This window comes from Physella acuta, unplaced genomic scaffold, assembly GCF_028476545.2.
Source record: "Physella acuta isolate Inbredline_101_S28 unplaced genomic scaffold, ASM2847654v3 ptg002398l, whole genome shotgun sequence".
Lineage (NCBI taxonomy): Eukaryota > Metazoa > Mollusca > Gastropoda > Physidae > Physella > Physella acuta.
Window position 1 is genome coordinate 1 of NW_026733887.1, and position 20,734 is coordinate 20,734.

The following is a 20,734-nucleotide window of genomic DNA, read 5'->3' on the forward strand; positions in this document are numbered from 1 at the left end:
CCCCCCCCGCCCTTGTGTTGAGGAGGAGTTTAAGTCCGTACGCACTAAAGAGCAGGCAGCCGATATAAGGACGTTGACTGGGAACTCTTGTTTTACGAGTAATAAAACATGGCTGTTTGGTTGCTACCTTGGAATGAAAATATCGGTTGGTGATTTTAAAATTAAATTTATTTTGTGTTAAGTATATTCCGAATTTTTATGTTTTTCTTTTAGTACACGCTGTTTTTTATAATTTTTTTTTTTGTATTTTTTTTTTTTTTTTTTTTTTGTATTTCAAGAGTTAATGTTCCTGTTTAATGATTACGTGTTGTGAATTGAAAACAAGTATTTTTAAGATGACTTAAAGTTAAATGACAGGCATAAAAAAGACGGAAAAAAATTACGATTTTATCAGATTTTCAGCCGTGAAGGTCACTTCCTGATAATAAATTCCATGATAACAAACACAAATTACCAAAATATATTAATACGTCTGAGTACTTGTGATTCAATAATACTTCTTAATGTCATGGTACATATAGACAGAAGAACTTATTCAACTACTATATTAGCTGCACTACGCTATACAAAACACACTCTTACCAAACCTATACCACCCCTTCTTTGCTCGAATTACCGACCAGTTTCTCTTAGGCCTCTCCTTGTTGGGGGAGGGGGGAGGTGCACTTCATTATCCCCTTTCCCCCCTCCCAACGAAAAAGAATTTATACACAAAATGTATACTTTATTCAGTGTCCTTTTCCTCCGGAAATTTAATTCAGACCCCCTCCTCCAAAGTTTTAAGCCCCCCCCCCCCCTCTGGATTAAAGTGTCTGTTAGAAACACTGCTACCAATCACCTCTCACTTATTATCAAACCACAAGTCAAATAACTTACACTTTTAAAAAAAAATTATTTCTATATACGATTTCAATGTTTCCCATTCGATATATTATTGTTGTCGACATGCGTGCCTGAAATAGGAGGTAAAACACAAATATTTAAATGAAAACTCATTTCAATTATTTTTACTCGTAACTCTTCTTGGCTTGTTATGTGTTCTGTATTTCTTTGGGGGTCTATACTTCCATACCAGCACAATTATCTACAAAATCTGATTTACTTATTAAAAATCTGCTTATAAAATCACTATGTATGTTTTAAAGGGAGGCTAGAAACAAATCAACCTATCAGCAAAGGGAAGCAACCTATGCTGCCAGTTTAATTTAAAACCATTGAACTATATGTCGCAGTAATAATTCCTTTAAAAAGATTAACGTTTTATCAAAGTTTTACAAAATAAATGTATTGCATAATTGCAGAAAAATCGAATACCATTACAAAGAGCGATGTATTTAATTTGATAAAAGAGTGAACTATTCAGAAAACTAAACACCATAGCATTCTTGCGATGGCCGCTGAAAGTGGTGAATCGGCCGCTTGTTCAAGCATACTTACCTGGCACAGGAGGCACCTTGATCAGCAAGGAGGTCCTCCCAGGGCGAGGCCTGCACATTGCACTTCGTGTGGGTTGACCCCTGCGATCACCCCAAATGTGGGTGACTCGGGTGCGTAATTTTTTCGTAGGGGGGACTGCGTTCGCGCTATCCCCTGTAATAAATGAAATGTAAACATCGGTAGCCTCTCATTGAAAGCAGCTTTTTCCTTCCATCATTTCGGGTAATATCAATAACCCCCTTGGTATACACAAAATCATTTAGCGCCCAATTCTTTTACAATGGGGAGAAGGTTGGCTTTACTTCCTTATCTATTATAGTTAGTACATTCTTGAAGTCATTACTTGTAAGGATTAGTGGGTTTTTTTTTTTAATTTACCCCCCCCCCCCCCCTTTTTTTTTTAAATCCACAAATTATCACAAAGTTAGATCACACGTCATAAAATGACGTCATTTACAAATGCCCCACCTTAGTGCTATCGTTTACAATTGTTTACAACATTGATTCAACCAACTGACCACCACTCCCCTATATTTTGACTTTTGTACGCCATCGCATTTTATAATTCATGATTTGTCCCGGTTCCTTCTTCCTCGATGTAAGATGGAGGGCGATTTTACTACAACAAATTTGAATATAACGTGTAAAATAGTTTACGCCTGCTTTTCTTTCTGGCTTTGCCTTTTGCCTACCCAAGAACGATCAGCAAGGCAGCAGTTGCTTGATTTAGTGGTTTTCTCCCCTAGATGGGATTTGTCCCCAACCAACGAGCCTCATCTGCCCGGGGTCCGTCCCCCATCCTTTCTTCTTACACTGAAGTTTGTAATAGAGCGTTTGGCTGCTAGCCCGAAAGTTCGGATCTCGGTTCGGGCTTGAGACTGTAGGGCGTCCCTGGGTCCACCCAGCTGTGACGGTCCACATGTCCCAGGTCAAGACATAGAAAAACCCACTTCATCTGACAAATGGATCGCTAGGTCTAAATAGGAACTTTTACATAAAGAGCTTCAATATTATTTTCCCTAAACAAAATAAACCGGGAGTGATCTCCCCTAAACTTTCTCGAATATTCTTATAAAACTTGAAATATAGAAATGATTTCTAATTACTTAAACTTTTAAAAATAGAATAGAATCTCATAGAAAAAAGAATTGCGCACCAAGCGAACGCCAAAACAAAATGTGCATAATAGTGCGCAATATTATTAGTACTTTATAAATTTACATGCGTTTTTTGAGAAATCGAAAATAGCGTAAATTAGTACTTCTGGTCAACGGAAATTACTCAAATTTTGAAAGAAGGCAGAAAATCGATCTTTTACTTACATGTGAAATTTTATTAGTCTATCTGAAATAGTACTCAAGTTATAGGCTTTTGAAAAATTCAAAGTACAAAAGGACCACTTCCGGTTATCGGAAATCGCTCAAAAGTTGATCAGGATCTACGATTTTGACAAAATACTTATATATGAAATTTCATCAACCTAGCTGTAACGGTACTCAAGTTATCGTGTTTACACACAGACAGACACACAGACATACGGACAAGATTGCAAAATTATGTTTTTCCGTATCAGTGAGGTGTAAAACGTCGAGATTTGTAAAAATCTCGTTTTTGTTTTGCACGATTACAAGACTTTCTCTATACGAGAAAGTAAAAAAAAAAGAAAGAAATAGTAAACACAATAAAAGTTTTTGTGATTCACATCTTTATTCACGAGAACATCGTCACGTAGCAGGCTATCGTCTCCGTGTGGTGTAATTGTTGTAATCATCGTATGGCATCTCTTTCTACACTGAGGCAATTCAAATTCAATAAATAAAAAATAAAAAAAAATAAAGCATAATTTTGTGTACATAATTGTTGCAATAAAAATAGAAGTTTTTAAAATTACAATAACTCTCACACAAATTTTATAGTTACAGACATGCAAACACATATGCACGCATATATATATATATATATATATATATATATATATATATATATATATATATATATATATATATATATATGCCTATACATGTCTATTTTATATTCATTCATTTGAGAATGAAGATAAAACCATTTTTGGCACACAAATGACTTTTTAAAAAAGGCTCTATTATTATTCATACCATGTTATAATAGTCAAAATTTGACTCTACTAGATACGTTAGTTCTTACTACAAAGCGACGTGATGGCATTATGTTTCCCAGAAACACATTCACAAGTCAATGGAAACGTACACTCGTACACAAAGTTAGTCTATCAAACAAATAAGTGAACGATGTACGACCATTAGTTTTCGTTTGTTAAACCAATCCGCTTATGGTCACATTAAATTTAATTGTACGCAATTTATTTCTTCATAAAAACACTTCCCATAATGTTCAATGAACTACGAGAAAGAAATTTTCTGCAGAGGCGTAGCGACTCCTATCGGCGCCCGGGGACAAATTTTCAATCCCCCCCCCCCCCATATATTTTATGTTTATAATTTAAAACTGCAGCTAAAATGAGTTTTTAATTTTTTAAACCCATTTTTGGCACCGCTAGGGGCGCCCGGGGACATATTTACCCACCTCCCCCCTTCGCTACGCCTCTGATTTTCTGTGTGAAGTGGTTAATCAAATTGTAAAAAAACTGGGCCTCAGCTCGCCGTGCATTGGATACAGCGGGTGGGTGAAATCAGAAAAAAACTGAGGATGTTTCAAGTAGAATTGAACCAATACTTTCCACACTCTAGTGAAACTCTCACAAAATTTTACATTGTTATTTTGGCACTGTCCAGAATTAGGAAATTTCTTGCTTCCTTTTTTTATTTTTATTTTTTTTTTTTTTTGGTTGTTGTAAAATACTGGATTTAGCAATGAAACTATTTCAATACAATAATTTTTATCGTCATTACGGTACACAGAATTTGCAAGATGGCCACCACAGCACACAGCAGTAGCCTACATCCGGTACCAAGGAACATCTCAAATGGTTCTGGAAATCTGCACTTCACAGCGTCACTGATAATGCATTTTTGAAAACAGTAACAGAATCGTCTCGCCTCTAGAACAAAAATGTTTTTGTTGCGTAGTTTGTAAGACTGAAAAGTTTTGAACACATGTCATAAGAGCGAGAATGTCATTTCTTTTTGCCAACTTTATTAATCTGTTAGTTATCTTCCGTCCGATTATGCATTTATTTTTAGTATTTTTTAAAAATATTATTGCAGAAGCCTGTTGCCATGGAAACCACAACACTGTTTAAAGTTACCAAATATGTGGGTACGGGAACGTTCTCATCCTTGGTTTGTTGACCAGTTGGTTTATAAATTTGTCAGTACATAAATAAAACCTGACATAATACACAACAAAGCAATAATATAACTCATTCATTATAATCCTCATATTCTTCCTTTTGTAGTAATAATAATATTCCTAAATCGAGATATTAAAATCTTATTCATCTATTCTGTCATAATTCAATATGCTTTTAAAAAGGCCTTTTTCTATATTAAGAAAAGGCAAGTTAGCAAAATTGCAGTGCACTCATTATTGCTGTATGGCAAAGTTTGTGTATGTGTATATATAAACTGTATGTGATACATGACTCACTAACAGGAGTTCATGTAGTCGGGGGTCAGGTGGGCGGAGTCTCCGGCTACCATCAGTAACAGGAGTTCATGTAGCCGGGGGTCAGGTGGGCGGAGTCTCCGGCTACCATCAGCTGGTTCTGTGGGTGGCGGGGGTGGGGCTGTTGGTGGTAGTACTTGTGGTAGGGCATGGCACCGTGCGTGGGCGCCGTCGGCGGCTGCGTCGATGGTGCCGTGTGCGACGCGCTCCCCGGGGGCCAGTGGTGATGGTGGTAGTGGTGGTGGTAGTAGCCCCCCGGGCCGCTGGGGGTGAAGATCCCAGGGTGCATCTGGGCCACGGGCTGGTGGTAGTGGTTGGCGGTGAAGTTGACGGAGGGCGGTGCTGGCTGGTAGCCGTGGTGGAGCAGCCAATCAGGGTGCACGTACTGGTGGGAGTAGGGCTCGGTGGGCGGGGCGGAGGGTTGGAGCGCCTGAGCAAGGCCAGCGAAATCGAACTTGTAGGCGTATCTTTTACCGTGAACCTGTAAGAGGAAAAATTAAGTTCATTTTAATATACGAACTACTTCGGCGTTTTACAAATATGCTGAAGACTTTGCTAACTTTTGATAGGCCTATATTTCTCCCAATATTTTTTTTGGAGAGGGGGGGGGGAGAGAGAGATGTAAAGTCTCCCCCCCCCCTCGAACTCGAGTCTGTAGGACGTAGTCCACTCAGTTCTGATCGGTACCTGACTCATCTTATGGAAAGTAGAGACGGCTGGGTATAGTGCTGACCACACCATCCCTTTATACGCCGAGGTAAAGAAAACAGGTGAACTCTCCTTCACCTGCCTCATGGACCGTAAGGCTCGTAAGTCTCCCCACCCTCAAATCCCTCCCTGGATCCGCCTTTTGAACTAAGGATTAGCTTCCGTAATGTCGGGGGGGGGGGGGGGAAGCTGCATAAAGAAATGTATATAATGTATTTCTAGAAATTACTTCTACGTCTATATTCGTGGTTATGGCTAATAATCTAAGATTAGATGAATAGTATATTAGTCATTTGTGGTTTAAGTTATGTAAGCTGAAAATTGATGGATGGCTTATCAACCTAACAATGGATGTCGAACTATAATCCAGCAGTCCACAAAACCAGATACTGATCCATGTTACAAAGGAAGTGACGCGGCCCTTACCTTGGTCATGATGTTCTTGTCGTAGTAGTACCTGAGCGCCCGGCTCAGCTTGTCGTAGTTCATGTTGGGCTTAGATTTTCTCTCCCCCCACCTCCTGGCCACCTCGTCAGGGTCCACCAGCTTGAACTCGCCGTTGGTGCCCTCCCACGTGATGCAGGACGTATTCCGGACGTCGGAAAGGAGCTCCAGCAAAAACTGCCATAACTGGATCTGACCGGAACCTGGATTTGTTATTTTTAATCGAATTTATTGAAATAATACTACCACAACTCTATCGTTAACATAATACATTTTACATAATTATCAATTATTGAAACAGGTAAACACGCTGTTCATTAACTTTCTTAATTAAGTTTATTATTTGAGATTTAAACGTACCGGAAGTTGTAAGTCGATTTGTCAACTGAGTGAACAGCTTATATGGGTCTGAAAAGAAAAATGAAAATCATAACCATAATAGAATGTGTGCAAAATTTAACGAAACAAAAAAATATTTTCTAAAGAATTTTTTTTTCTAAAATATGATTTATAGTTTAACCTTAAAATTAAACTTCGGAGTATAATATTAATAAGTGCTTGCTTAAAATAGGTTTTATTTTCTTATTAAATAAGTTTTGTATAGGTACTTTAATACGGAATAAAACGAGGGGGGGGGTGGAGACATGACATGCAGGCTACTCACCTGTTATCCTGACTGGCGTGTGGATGTCGTCTGCTAAAGATGGGCTCAGGTGGGATGGGAAGGGATAACCGCAGTCCTCAGGGTACCCTGTGGCAGACGACACAGATCACATGGTTTTAAACATTGGTCTAAAGCTAAAATAATAATCATTAAAAAAGTTTTAAAAAACCCACGTTTTCTGATTGAACTAAAAAGTAGAAAATAAATGCTATACATCACAATAATGCAAGCGATCACTCTACTATAAGCGATGAAAAACGTGGGGCGCCGAAGTAAAAGTTATATTACTATTGATTAGATAATACTATTGACTTTTATTAGGGAGCTTGTAGAGAGTCAACAGTATTAGAAACTGTAAGAAAATCACGGCGCCCCACGTTTTTCATCGCTTATAGTAGAGTGATCGCTTGCATTATTGTGATGTATAGCATTTATTTTCTACTTTTTAGTTCAATCAGAAAACGTGGGTTTTTTAAAACTTTTTTAATGATTATTATTTTCTACTTTTTAGTCTTTGTATGTTTGTTTGCATTCAAATCTTGCTATCGATTTTATCTTTTCACTTTTTTTTTGGGTAAACGAAGACAACTCGTAAAAAGACAACTCGTAAAAAACACGTTGTGTGAATACGTTACTGACTAGAACACATAGATTTGAACCCGTGTCGAGTGGGTTAGCAATCGTGTGCCCAACCACTCGACCATATCTTCTCCCCCATACTGGCCACCAGTTGTTATGTTCTGGTTGTTTGTAGACAAACAACGCGTGACAACTACTCAGTAGGCAAAAAGAGGGAGAGTATCGAACCTTCTTTTCATCAAATTACAGTTACTGGGTTATGTCCCTTTTCCCCCACGTTTTTATATTATTATTATATCGGGGTATAAAATGATCAATAAAATGTTTCCATGGATCAATTTAGTAATAATAACAGTTGAATATTCTATTGTCATCCGAAACAAAGCTTCCCTGAAAATTTCAGCGCGCTAGCTAACTGGGAAGTGCACGAAATTTCGATCGCAAGATTTGATTGGAAAAACAAACAAACAAACAAACAGAGGCGAAAGCAAGTTAAAGAAAACGTGGGAATATGTGGTCCGTAAATATTTTACGCAGTCCCTCAATGTCACAGGCTCTAGAAATACCTACCAGTAGAAATCTTACACTACATGATGTTAAGTCTCTAGTTTAGGCTATTCAACAAAATTCCTTGATGTTAGCCTTATCCTTAAAACTAAATTGTTTCAATCAATGAAGAATCTAGATTTTATTCAGAACGGCAACATGTAATAATTAGTGACTTATTGTGGCTCAGGATACTCAGGAATAATAACTCCGTAGATCTGCATTTGATCTTTATTACCTTATTAAATCCCTTTGATTATTAAATATCTTTATTTTATTTTTTATTTTTATTTACTTTCGGTTTGTTTGTTTTTTAAACTGACTAACACAGTGTGGTGATGTGGAATGATTGAATGGAACGTTTCCTTTGATTCTTTCATTCACTTTTTCGAACCATATTCCGTTATTTCGAATGTTTCAAGAAAAAACGACACAATTTGTTTTTAAACGAAATCGAATGCTTCAAGCCTGATTCAAATGATGATGTAGCAAATTATTTATTCTATAAACGATGGGATACCCAACTTTATTTTAAAAATTTGTGTCGTTCCTAATTGTGACGCTGTCTATGAAGGATAGTCTAAGAAATATGTTTTAAATGATGGGTAGTTGACTTTCATAATGTTAAAGATTTGGGCAGTGGACCATCAAGACTTAGTGCCATATATTCGTGTTGGTGCAGAGGTGTAGCGACCCGACTCAACTATCAATTGTGTGCCTCACTTGTTTACATAGTTATTCCCGTTGAATTTGAACATGTTGGGGGGGGGGGGCTTTTTACCAGTCACTGTATGATTTATTTTAGTGTCACACAATCGATACAGAAATCACTTAAATCCGTCTGTAAAGCCAAGTAATAGACTATCAGAATGAGGATTTTTCGACCCTGTTTAGTGCCCAACGTCCAATATCGGAACCTGGGCGGACGCCCCACCCGCCCTCCTCCAACTACGCCTCTGTGTTGGCTACCATACCATACCTTATTGTGGACATGAAGCAGAGTTTCTTCCATGCATCTCTTTGTGGACCCTCTCGCTCCCCCGAACAAAATAGAATTTATAGAGAAAATTTCAAGTGCCTTCGGAGAAAAAGGTCTGGAAGAGACACTGACATGGAGTATAATGTTTCCCGCGTTATATATATACCTATTATTTTTTTTTACCTCCTGTTGGTAGTTAAACTTTTATATTAGTCTGTGGTGTTCCAATACTGACCATCCCTCCCCTAGTTTTATGAATGGGTAGTGAGCAAATACACAAACTCAACTATGACCAACTTTCCCTGATCTTGTCAGCCTACCCACCTCCTGTAAATATTTGATCCCATGGTTATATCTTCTAAGTATGTTAATGCTGGTGCGAGCAGAGTCCTTTCAGGCACCTTTCGTGGGAAGCGCCCCCCCCCCCCCCCTCCCCACCCTCGCACCGAACGTTTTTTTTTTTTGCCCCCTCCCCAGGGGAAAAAAATGTCTGGGGAAAAAAACCTGAGCGCGAAAAAATAAATGTGCGCTTAACTCAATAAGTAAATTACGATCCAGGCATATACAACTTTTCAGCGGGTAACTACTATATGTAAATAAATACATTTGCTCTAAATGTGATCGTTAAATTGCGATCTAGAGCTTGAAACATACACGCATGACTATTGAAATTTCATGTTTTGTATTTTTTTTAGCTTAGTAAAAACTCCTGAATTAAATTATAATAGTTGCGTGAAATTCCATGGATGAAAACATTTAACATTTTGTGTTTACTTTTTTTCCCCATAGGCATCTGTGGATAGTTTTATTTCTTAAAAGCTATATTTTTTAGAACTGAACATCATTCATTTAAAGTTATTTAATTAATTAAAGTATAAATACTTCATGCAATGCTAACTCCATGACTTAACATTAACTTCATGACAATGTATTAAGTAACTAATGAAAATTTTTTTTAGAAAATAAATTGTTGGTCTGGCAAATGAATGGACAAATATGTAGCGTTTATTGTAAAAGTGATTGGATATAAAAACGACTTTGTGGTGTGACAATAAATGGACTAAAATGTAGTGTTTTTTGTGACAATGAATGGAGTCAATGGACCAAAAGCTATGTTTACTGTGACAATGAATGGACCAAAAGCTATGTTTACTGTGACAATGAATGGACCAAAAGCTATGTTTACTGTGAAAATGAATGGACTAAAATGTTTACTGTGACAATGAATGGACCAAAATGTTTACTGTGACAATGAATGGACCAAAAGCTATGTTTACTGTGACAATGAATGGACCAAAAGCTATGTTTACTGTGACAATGAATGGACCAAAATGTTTACTGTGACAATGAATGGACCAAAATGTTTACTGTGACAATGAATGGACCAAAATGTCTGTTTACTGTGACAACGTGAGCAGTGTTTACCTTGCATTCTTGCGCACATCCCGCCCATGTCAATGTTGGGCGTTTTCCAGTGGGTGGGGGCTCTGGGTGATGTGACGGCCCCATCGTGAGCTAGCGGGGCCGTGTCGGGCCAACCTGCAACAGTAGAGTAGAATCTTGTTTGAAATTGTTTCATTAAACGGGGGCTTATTAGTAGAGTAGAATCTTGTTTTAAATTTTTTTCATTAAATTAAAATAGTTAAAATATTTGTAGCAAAGTCGATGACGGGGCATATTTGTAGAATAGAATCTTGTTTAAACTTGTTTCATTAATTAAAATAGTTAAAATATTTGTAGCAAAGTCTATAACGGGGGCCTATCAATAGAGTAGAATCTTGCTTTAAATTGTTTCATTAAATTAAAATAGTTAAAATATTTGTAGTTAAGTCGATAACTGGGGCCTATTAGTAGAATAGAATCGTGTTTGAACTTGTTTGATTAAATAAAAATCATTTAATATATTTGTAGTAAAGTCGAGTGTGCAATAGTAACCTGCCTTGGCGCCTATTTCACAAAAAGAAGGAAATTGTAAATTTTATATACTGAAATGTGATAAAAATATTAATCATACAGTTATCTACAAAAGCAATGCATTTCTTGCTACTTAATTAAAATAGCACATGGAAGTTGATTATTTGTTAATCCTAATGTTTTACTCTTAACGTTTCTAATTTTTTTTTAAATAATTAATTTTTCTGATCGCTTGTTTTTAAGAAGACAAATTTACAAACAAAAAATATTTATGTCACGCAAGTTACAACTGCCTCAAACGAACCAATTTCTGAGCTTAAGGTTAACACTCAGGTTATTTTATTTTTTTCAAGAGTTATCGTTAATATCTATAAGGATTGGTATTTGTTTTTAAGTTATGGTGAACAGGGTTCATTATGAAATAGATTTTTTATAACGTACGAGCTGACCCGCGGCGTATCATACGCCGCTATTTAGTTGTTTTATTTTCTACTATTCAGTACTTCATAGTTAGTGAATTCAACACTACCCTTCCTTCCATTTCTTCCCCCCCCCCCCCCCCGCCAACGAGAAAGAAGACGTCCGTGATAACAGTTTACGGACGACAATGAAAAGATCAAGCAGAACTTCTTACCACTCCTTAGTTTCAAATCGTTTAAAAGCTATAATACCTGACCCTAATAGCCGTTACTAATTCGACCGGGCTCTAAGATTGTTAACATTCGGGGTGAACCTAGGCTCACCAAAATGGTGGGGATGGTAGCTGTATGCATAGAGAGCGGGTGAGTAACGGCGTGCGTTTACGTGGTGGTGTCTCGCATGGTCCCATGAAGAGAATCTATATATATATAATTCTCTTCTGGGAGACGCTAGAAAACAAGCTGTAAGCGCGCTCCCTACCACCCCCACCCCTACATGGTCTGGTGAGCTTTGGTTCACGCTAAATGTTTACAAATCGTAGAGCCGGGTTTAGTGACGGCTATTAGGGGCAGGTAATTTAGTTTGAAACTATTTTAAACTTAAGGGAGGTAACTAAGAGGAGGCTGCTTTCACGGGGGGGGGGGGGGGGGGTGTAGGGTAGGGGTTGGGGGAAAGGAGGGTGGGGGTAGTATTGTCCTCAACGACCTACTGATAGTGTTTTAAAGCAAATATTTTCAGTGGCAGCATTGGTACTGTCGAATTCACAAATTATGAATTACTGAAAAGTAGAAAATAAAACAACTAAATAGCGGCGTATGATATGCCGCGGGTCAGCTCGTTATATATATATAGATTATTAAGCGCTTTAGTTGTCTTATTGCCCGAGACAAACGTATTAACAGTTTTAATATTTGACTGTTAAAACCGAATCTCTTGCACAAGTCTTCTAGTGTTACAGCCGTAGTTAACATGAAGGCCTAAATGGTTGTGTTAAACGCGGTAACTATGTATGTTTACTTTTGCAAAAGCTGAATAAAATGAATAGTGAACATTCTTAATTTATAAAAATCTTTGCAAATTACGCCACATATATTCGAACAGAGGCGTAGCTAGGGGAGGGTGGGTGGGGCAGCCGTCCCGGGCGCCAAAATGATAGAGGAATTAATTTGAAAGCTCATTTTAAGCTGAAGTATCGAAAGCTACGAAAAAGAAACGACTACAAGGCTTCACACTGATTTAACAACTTTGTGACACCGAAAAAGAAATAGTTACATGATAGTAATTGGTAAAAAGCGCCACAAACCTTTCCAACTGGGGGGGGGGGGGCGCTTTTTCACAGACTGGAATAACTATTTATAGAAATAGGGGGGGGGGGGGGGCGAAAAATTGATATTCCGCCACGGGCGCCGGATTAGGTCGCTACGCCTCTGTATTCCAATAACTAAGTTTCTTAAAAACAAGATTCTTAAGTGTAAAACGGCGCGCATCGTTGGATCTTCGTCTTCGTTCCTAATTGTAATGTATTTCCTCCAACACAATTAAGTATTGCGTGTCAACCTGTTATGCGTCATCGAGCCGCTTTCAGCCTGTTTTTCTCTTGAATTTGCTTCGTCCATTCAAGAGTTTTCTCTCCTAGATGGGATGCTTTCCCAAACTGTCTAACTACCAGAGTTTCCTCCAGGCATCTCTTCGAACGGAATGAAATGTATATAATTTATATAGAAAAAAAAATACTTTTAACAGTGTCCGCCCCCCCCCCCCCAAAGAAAGTCTACCGCCCCCCCCCCCCCCCCCGAAAATTTTAAGTGCCCCCCCGGAGAAAAAAGTCTGGAAGAAACACTGCTAACTACTGCCATTACACATTACGTCCCCTTACACATAAAACCCTCATTACACTCCCACTTACAGTTTCCACACGGCTCCATACACACTGCCACACGAGCAAACAGACTTGTAAACAACTTCTCATTCGTCCAATATCCTAACCTTCTCCAACAATCTAATCCGGCCAATTCCCCCATTTTCCCCCCAACATTAGCATTTCTCCTCGGCGGCTAAGTGAGACCACGTGACTCAAATCATCCAATCAAAACACCAGTGTCAGTTGTTTACAGTGGCGATAATGGCGAACAGAATGGCGAATTATTTCTTTCGTCTCTGCCGCCATTGGCTACTTACTACTTGCTCAGCGCTACTTGTTATACTGTTTATACTGGGGTTTATAGTTTATACTGTATAATGCGAAGTTTCGTCTCTGCCGCCACTGGCTACTTGCTCAGCGCTACTTGTTATACTGTTTATGCGGGGTTTATAGTTTATACTGTATAATGCGAAGTTTTTCAAAAACCTGTACCGCCGGCTGGGCCGACGCTACCGGACTAGGCGGTCGCCTAGGGCGCCATCCCTAAGGAGGGCGCAAAATGTTTAATCGCTACTATTTAAAAAGTGCCTAATAATTAATAACTTTTATAAAGGAGTAGCGATCTATTTCGGCACCCAGGACGAACTATTAATTTTGCACCCCCACCCCAAAATTAGGTCTATATAGGCCTATGTTTATTCGCGATGGTGAAAATGCAACCCCCACCTCCCTAATTTAGAAAGGTCGGGGCACTTTTTACCTGTCACTTTGCCTTTTTAATTTGGTGTCACATAATTGATGTAGAAAACGATTAAATAAGTTCGTAATTTAAATTTCGAACATTTCAAACGGTTATTTAATTTTAATAAGGCTTGTAAGTCTCTTTTTCTCTGACTTTAGAATAGAAATCTGTCCTGGTGCATAGAGTTTTGTAATGACGGGGTGTTCAAAGTATTGTACTTGTTTGGTAAGTTTTGATGAATCGTTTAGATTTGGGAGTAACGGCGGAAGGCTGTTGCTGATATTGTTTCATAGGTATAAAGTATCGAATTGTTAAAGTGTCAAAATTTTTATTTGGCTGTTTTGTAGTTGAAAATCTAATGGAATCTGATTGGTAATAGAGAAATCAGAATGCTGGGGATGAAGTATCGTAGTTCTGGAGTTCGGGAGCTTTGATTCTTGTGGTATTAAGGTATCGAATTATATAGACTGTTTAAGTGTAGTAGTAGGTCCAGTGAAATCGTTGATGATTGGGAGTACCGTTTGTATGAATGTCATATTTCTGGAGCATCGAGTCTAGTTATGTTTAGGTATCGAAGTTTGATTTGTGTTTTGAATGTAGTAGTCAGAGTTTCTTCCTGGCATCTCTACCGCCCCTCCCCCCCCCACCCCATCAAAATGTTGACCCCCCCCCCCCCCCGAAAATTAGAGGTGCCCCCCCCCCCCCCCCCCGGAGAAAGGAGTCTGGAAGAAACACTGAGTAGAGTATATCGAGTAGTCGAGTTTATCGTAAATTAGATGATTTCAATTCAGTACGGAACACACTACAAAGAGAGGTAGGCGTTCTCTAGTTGAAAAATCTTTAGTTTTTTAGGAATCTATATTACCACTCTTAAAGTACTAATATATAATATTAAATAGGATGGAATTTATAACTAACCGTAAATTTTGTTTTGTCGAATTATATTTTTTTTAATATTTAATCAATAATTCTAGCAATGTCTAAAACAGGTACCCGTGTTTGATTTTCTAAAAGACGTCCCTTGATTAAGGGGATCCAAAATTTTATTTTAAGCATAGTTATCGGGGGTACAGCTAGTAAACGTATGTCATCAAGATTGAATAGAAGTATGTTATAATAAAGCTACCGTTTTTAGATTTTCAAACAAAACCTAGAGTTAAGTATTCAATAGGTAAAATATATTGTTTTTACAAGGTTTCATAGCTAATATAAAAGATGTATTATAATTATTACGTAATAAAATTTAGAGCGTTTTATTGTGTTTTTCAAACATGTCTTAATTACACGTGGTTAATTTAGCTTATTTTTGTGTGTTATTTCCCTTGAATAAAATATTGTTATTTGGATTTTGAAATGGGAGATAAATCGTTGCTTAACTTTCTATTCATTTCAAATTCCTGCACCTCAGGTTGACCGCTTACATATAAATACAACTTTAAGTTATTATTTGCTATTGTAAAAAATTATATAGAGCTAAATTTCTAAACAAAATAGTTTGGTAGGTATTTTTAGCATTATCAAGCTGAAAAAAAAAATACATCAGTAGCCGTTGTAGATTGCAATACTTAATGTTAGTAGACAAACAGTCATAGTCATAAATTAAACATCTAATTAATTGTCTTTTCATATTTTTCACCCTCTCCTAAAAGATTCTTATAAAACAATTTTAGCCTTGAATCTATAACATTTATAGCCTTTTATTTTTCAAAAACAAAAAAAAAACCGTTACATAATCAGACAATATAGACTTTTTACAATTATAACTAAAGACAGTCAACCTTAAAAGAGGTTGGTTCCTTTTTGGAACTCACCTTGGGAGGACTGCAGAGAGCCCAACAATACAAGAACTTATTTTTTCAGTGTTTTTGTTTTTCAGACTTTTTTCTCCCGGGAGGGGGGGGGGGGAGCACTTAAAATTTTCTAGGGGGGGGGGGGGGCTATGTCGTAAAGTATAAAGTAGACTCGTGAACAGCAACAATTTCAATAAAATGTAATTACGCTTGCAATGTGGAATTGAAGGAATTAGTACAAACTTCTGAGACGAATGAGGCAAGTAAAATTTGACTTTGATGTCTACGTATAACGTGTATGCAATTGATAATAAATTAATATGTCACTTTTATTTAATTGTTTTTCTTATACATATGTTTTAGGAATTAATTTGTTTGAGAGGGGGCATTTTAATAAGTTTTTTTGACTAGGGAGCTAAATAACTTGAAGCTGGCAGTGACAGCTGGTTAGCATATATAAACCTTATAACAAGTAATAACCTTAACCCCTAGCTAGAAGCAGTAGCGTAGCGAGGGGGGGGGGGGGGGCGGGGGGGGACATATGTCCCCGGGCGCCGAGCTTAGGGGGCGCCAAAATGGGTTGGAAAAATAAATTGAAAGGTTGAGGGGGGGTGCAAATTGAAAGTTTGAGGGGGGGGGGGAGGGGGTGCAAATCAAAAGTTTGAGGGGGGTGCAAATCGAAATCTCGAGGGGAGGGGGTGCAAATCGAAAAGTTTGTCCCCGGGCGCCGGGAAGGGTCGCTACGCCTCTGGCTAGCCGTAACCCTAACAGCTGAAGTTTTGTAATCGGGATATTTTTTTAAACAGTTTGACCGTTGAAAAGTTGACTAACGTAATTCGTATCGGTAACAAAAATAATTGTTAAAAATTTTAAAAGTTTTAAAATAGAATTATTCGTCAAAGCGAGCCCCGAACACGAACAAAAAACATGCTGGTTTTCGAAGCTCGGGTCGTTCGCAGTTTGAAGCACGACGTTGTTTAGTGTCTTATGTAATTTATCCCATAAAATTCGTTGCGTAACAATGTTTATTAAATTTTATTTATTGCTCCTAACACGAATCATTCGTATTCCGAAAAGTTCGTATCCCGAATAGTTTGTAACCGGGTAGTTCGTAACTCGGAATCTCAATGTACGTAACTTTACTATCGTATGAGAACTCTTCTTAATCCAGGAAAATCCTCTCATAAGTGGGGTGCCGTCTCGTATTTTTTTAAATTTTAACTTGAAAACTAGAGGTTAGGAGTAGTCTTATACGCCTAGTCTTACAATACGTTGTAATATATAATACTTTACATTTTTGTATGAGAAAAATCATCCTTCAGCAGTGGCGAAGCGAGGGTCGGGTGTCACCCGGTGCGGCACTTAATGGTATCACACCCTAGCGACCCTTCAATTTTCGATTTGCCCCCCCCCCCCCCCCCATCAAACTTTCGATTAGCACCCCCCCCCCTAAAATTTCGATTTGCACCCCCCCCTCAAATTTTCGATTTGCACCCCCCCCCCCCCCCCCCCCCCCACACCTCAAACTTTCGATTTGCACCTCTTAAAAGACTATTTAACACCCCAATTTATCACTTAATTAAGTGGATTATCATTTTTCTCTATTTATTCTGCTATTTTCTGCCTTGGTGTCACCCCCTAAATGGTATTACCCGATGCGGTCCGCACCCCCCCCCCCCCCCTCGCTACGCCACTGTCCTTTAGTGCATATGTTTTCTGTCAGTAACGACGGTTAATGATTATGTTTCATGTACAACATAATGAGACATGTCGATAGAAGACATTTATTTTAAAACATTATTGCAAAAGGTTTAAACTTAGCAGGCGTTTTAGAGAAAAAAAATTCCTTTTCGAACCTGACGGTACATGGGGTAAGTGAAGTAGAGTTCATCTATTTCTTTGAGCTCCGCATATGTAGGGATAGTGTGGTCATCACTATGCTCAGCAGTCTTTACTAACCCTAACGTGAGTTTAAGTACTCATCAGAGCCGGGTAAACTCATTGACGTTCTACTCACTTGAACCTGGATTCGAACTCGAGACTTACGGGATATCAGTCTAGCGCTCTCCCGCTATAGCTTGTCGTCTAATATTTTAGAGAGGAAGTTGATAATTGCAAGTATAAACCGGTTTTCGAGTAGAAAAATAATATTTTAAAATTGTCTGTTTGTTTTAAGTTAGTTATTGTGTCTACATTATTCTTCTCTGTCTTTGTTATTTATGACTTTTCAATACAATTAAATGCCATTGTATATTAGGTAATATACGTTAATTAAAAAAAAAACCTGAGTCCCTACCAAAGTTTCACGACACCCACCCAAATATGAAAATAACTAGAGCGTTAACTTACAACACCAGGTCTCGTCAATTTTATTGTCATTTTCATTGTCACAATCAGTGTTTCTTCCAGACTTTTTTCTTGGGGGGGGGGGGGGGGGAGGGCTCTAGACAGTGGCGTAGCGAGGTCGGGCGTCACGCCGTCCCTCTACTCAGAGGCGTAGCGGGGGGGGGGGTGCGGAACGCACCGGGTGACACCATTTAGGGGGGGGTGACACCAAGGCAAAACATAGCAAAATATATGGAGAAAATTTTGAGGGGGGTGGGTGCAAATCGAAAGTTTGAGGGGGGGGGGTGCAAATCGAAAATTTGAAAGTTTGTCCCCGGGAAGGGTCGCTACGCCTCTGGGGGGTGAAACCATTAAGTGCCGCACCGGGTGACACCCGATCTCGCTACGCCACTGCCTCTACTTCACTTGCTCCATGGACCGTCAGATTCGAAAAGTGAACTTTACTTTTTATATAGGAGGGTCACATAAGGTTGTTTTTTTTTTAAACAAAATTCTTTGTATTCATTGTAGAATATCGAAATGAAGTGCTATGCTTATCTCCTAAATGTAGCGGAACACAAGGTGTTATTTTGGCAGTAAGTTGGCTGTTAAACGTAAACGTTAAAGTTTAAACGTCTATCAATTTTTTATCAATAGTGATAACTATATTTTGTTTTGGGGATGGCTTGGTGGGATGGTAGAGCGTACGACTGCTAACACAACATTCACGAGTTCGAATCACACGGTTGAGTCTGTAGCACGCCCATGAGTCTACCCAGCTCTCTAGTGTACCTGCCTTACGTTATGGAAACCAAGGCGGCTAGGCAAATTGAAACAGATGAACTCTACTTCATCTGCCTTTGTATGTCTTGGGCACTAACGGTGAAAAATGATGAGTAATTGTTTTAGACAATATTACCTAGAAATTATGGTCCAGCTCTGTTCTACTAAATACAATTATCGGACGAGTTTCCATTTATATGATTTTATTTCTTATTAAGAGACAAAAACTGGTTTGTTTTATTGAGAAATGTAGATATCGCTATCAGTAGTAACCAATCTTGCAATCCATTTTAAATCATAGAGTATAATTTGTAGTGATCGTTTTCTAACTATTTTAATAGTAATTAAAAACCAAAATATTTCTATGAGTTTGCATCTAATCCTAGTTAATGCGGTATTGTGTCCAAAGTTCTAATTAAACCAGAGCAGGCCTACACAACTGATTTAACCAAGGCTTTATGTGAATCTACATCGAGACTACCATATTTTAGGTGAAAGGGTAAGTGTGCTCAGTGTCCGAATGAAACAAAGCGGTTGATAATTGAATCAATGGTTTCTGTACCTTCTCACTCTGAACATTTTCTCTCTAATTACGACCCCCTTCTGCCTCAATTTTACTTACCATAGATCTAGAATAACAGAGCCTACACTTTGACTTAACCGTAATAACAACATTTGCTAAAACACCCAGATTCACCGCTTAAACGCAAGATTAAGCCGGTCTCGACCCACACTTTGGCAAACACCGATCTGTATGTCTTTCAACACAACCCACTATGTGAGAAGTACTCATCTTCTATGTTTAACAACACAACCACCATGTGAGAAGTACTGACCTCTATGGCGATTATACACAACAAAAACTACTCACCTCTCGCGTGTACGTCCAGGTACATGTCTCCAGTTAGTGTATGCACACAAGCACCATCAGAATGTACACAAAACACTATTCCAATGTACACAAAATACTATCCCAATCTACACAAAACACTATCCCAAGTTATATGAAAAACCTCGAAAGATATTGAAAATTTGCCTTGTGAAATTATCCATGAAATAAATATTTCCACGATGTTGAATTACGTGCTATGGTTATTATATTTAAACAAAGTTTAACTTAAAACCATGAAGTCTCCTTCCTCGCTGACTATCTAGTTAATATCAGCCGGATATTCATCACACACCATCGTAAAATAAACGGAAGAAAAAATAATTCAGGACCGACTTAAGACAAAGGTTTTATTAAGTCTAGTTTGTCCGCACATATAGTCAGCTTAATGGTTATGTGCGAAACTTGACAATTAACTAAAACCACTTGAGTCTTAACCAGCCGCTCCAGGAAATAAATCCGTTTGATGCTAAGTAGTTAGAGAGCCGAGGACTCCAGCGGATTGTGTTTGGGTTAAGGGATTAGTTTATCCACTTGTAGTCTACGTTAAAAGACAAAAGGGGGCGGGGAAAACAGGGGGAGGAGCTAATCCACCTCGACCAATGCAGGAAGGAAGCCATTGTGTTACCATGGTTACTGAACGTCCGCGAAACCGCCCGGGCTGAAATCCTACCTATTTCCTTCCGCCCAGGGGCAAGCGACTCTCGAGTGAGAAGTCTTGTCTTGTAACAGCTGATGTGTAAATAGTGGATGGAGTGCTGTTGGACCACAGTGACCTCCCTTGAGAGCTGTCTCTTCTATCAAAGGGCAAATTTTGGGACCAGCGGGCGAGTGAGATGACCAGACGGTTACGTCATTCCCTTAACGACAAGACGAGGTTAAAGTACTGGTCGGGGACTTTGAAGCTAAACGGGGCAGATGAAGTAGAGTGGGGGAAATTTTATTTTTATTTAATTGTAAGGGGGAAAAGTGAAGTTCTTGTCGTGGCTTTTAACTAGATTCTATATCGCGGCAGACGAAGTATAGAGAGAGATCAGTAGGCTACAGTGA

The 20,734-nt window shown here is 38.5% G+C and overlaps 1 non-coding gene across 1 annotated transcript; it reads left to right on the top strand.

The window, feature by feature from the left end:
* Positions 1-1,429: 1,429 nt before the first annotated feature.
* Positions 1,430-1,593, top strand: LOC131933196 (U1 spliceosomal RNA). Its single transcript, XR_009384877.1, has one exon. It is a non-coding gene; the product is annotated as a U1 spliceosomal RNA (small nuclear RNA).
* The last annotated feature ends 19,141 nt before the right edge of the window (positions 1,594-20,734 follow it).